The sequence below is a fragment of the Propithecus coquereli genome, unplaced genomic scaffold (genome assembly GCF_000956105.1).
Source record: "Propithecus coquereli isolate 6110/MARCELLA unplaced genomic scaffold, Pcoq_1.0 Scaffold294, whole genome shotgun sequence".
Classification (NCBI taxonomy): Eukaryota; Metazoa; Chordata; class Mammalia; order Primates; family Indriidae; genus Propithecus; species Propithecus coquereli.
In genome coordinates, this window is record NW_012148552.1 from 3,899,413 (window position 1) to 3,901,688 (window position 2,276).

The window sequence follows — 2,276 nt, forward strand, 5'->3', positions numbered from 1 at the left end:
GGAGGCTGAGGCAGGAGGATCGCTTGAGCCCAGGAGTTTGAGGTTGCTGTGAGCTAGGCTGACGCCACGGCACTCTAGCCCCGGCACTGTAGCCCCGGCAACAGAGTGAGACTCTGTCTCAAAAAAAAAAAAACAACAAAAACAGACAAACAAAAAACAACGCTTATGTTTTACATAACAAATTTCTATAAATCCGTAAGTAAACTCAAGATTACAGTAGCTCAATGCTTATAAGGTAAATTGATTTCATAACCTTGCTTTTGGCTTTCGGGTCACGAGAAAGGTTTTATTTAAGAGGTTGGTAAGTGCCTGTCCCCCTCTAAACCGTTTGATTGGCTGTAGGCCTTCGGCTCCACGTCCCTCTGTCACGGGTCCCACCAAGGGCCTGGATGGACCCAGCGCAGGTAGCCACACCACCCCTGCAACGATGGGACATAGCAGAAGTTTGGCCATTGATGCTGCCTCTGGCAGATTTTGGCCAAACGAGGAGGATTGCGAACTGAAATAATTTTTTTTTTGACAGGGTCTTGCTCTTTTCCCTGAGCTGGAGTGCAGTGGCACCATCAGAGCTCACTGCAGCCTCCCAACTCCTGGGCTCAAGCATCCTCCTGCCCCAGCCTCATGAGTAGCGGGGACTACAGGTGCCGCAACCACGCCCAGGTAATTTTTTTTTTTTTTAGAGAGACCAAATCTTGCTATTGTCCAGGCTGGTCTCAAACTCCTGGGCTCAAGCCATCCTCCCACCTCGGCCTCCCGAAGTGCTAGGATTATGGGCGTGAGCTACTCTGCCTGGCCTAAAATAAAATCTTAAGCCCCCTCAGCTGACTGAATGGATCACCTCTTGGCCAAGGGGACCCCCCCAAAAAAACCAAAACCTTTAAAGCTCAGTTTCTAGCCATGAGGAGAAGGGAGGTCAGATACGCCTAGTTATGCCCTGTCCCTTTTGGAGTTGTTTTTTGTAACAATGAGATATAAAATCATTAACAGGCCTAAGGCCGTGTAAGACAAAGGTTAAACCACACCTGCAGGCCACCGATTTACTTAACAGATCTCTTGAGTCTCCGTGTCTGTCCGAGGGCTTGTCTCTGATTAGCAGACTTCCTTAAAACATTCCAAGCCTTCATTTCTTTAACCGACTACAAGTCAAAGAATCTATAAACCCACCTATAGCCTGCAATCCCCGCTTGGAGATGTCCTGGCCCTTTTTGGGCCAAACCAATGTGCACCTTCCATGTATTGATTTATGACTTTACGTGTAATTCCTGTCTCCTTGAAATGTGCAAACCAAACTGTGTCCCAAGCACGGTGAGACCACTTGCTCAAGGCTTCTTGGGCATGGCTCTGGGCCATGGTCTCACGAATTTGGCTCAGTTTGGGGTTCTTTTCTGTCGACACTGCCCTGGGGAGTCTGGAGGGAGGTGGGTGGATACAGGTGTGGTGTGAGGGCTCCCTGCCTGAGTGACGCGGGGAGAGCCTTTTCCGTCTCTGGGCCTGCGTTGTCGTCCTCTCTGCCCACGAGGAGCAGAGGGCGGGGTGCCCAGCAGGTTGGGGCTCCCACCTGGCAGGCCTCAGGCAGCTCTGCGCACCCGGATCACCCTGGAGCAGTCGGGGATGCTAGCTGACTCACTCGGCGGTGACCAGGTCTCAGCCTGGCCCGGCATCCAGCCCCAGCTCACCCGGTCTTCCCACATACCCCCAAAGGGGTCCATCGCGTTGAATATAGATAACCAGTTGTTCCAGCACCATTTGCTCAAAAAAACGATCCTTTCTCCACCAAACTGCGCGTCTGCCAAAGATCAGATGGCTGAATTTCTCTGGGCCTGTTTCTGGGCCATCTGTTCTGTTCCGCTGATCCGTGCGTCTGCAGCTTTGCCAGCGCCGCGCTGACGCGGTTACTGCGGCTGTGTGGTAAGTGCTGGAATCGGATCGTGAGAGTCCTGCAACTTTCTCTTCTTTTTCAGACTTTAGTCATTCTGGTTCCATTGCCCTTCCACGTAAATTTCAGAGCCAGTCTACAGCCACCAAACAAGTGCTGCTGGAATCTTGACTGGTTTCCTGTTAACTCTGGAGGCCCCTCTGGGAGAACTGATATTGGCACTGTGTTGTTTTCAGCTCCATGAACAAGTGAAGTCTTTTCATTTATTTAAGGTTTTTAAAAATTATTTAAACAGCATTTTGCAGTTTTCGGCACACACATTCTGTATATATTTTGTTAGATTTACACCTAGGCATTTTTTGGAGCTATTGTAAATGGTAACTTTAAAAGATTTTTGGTT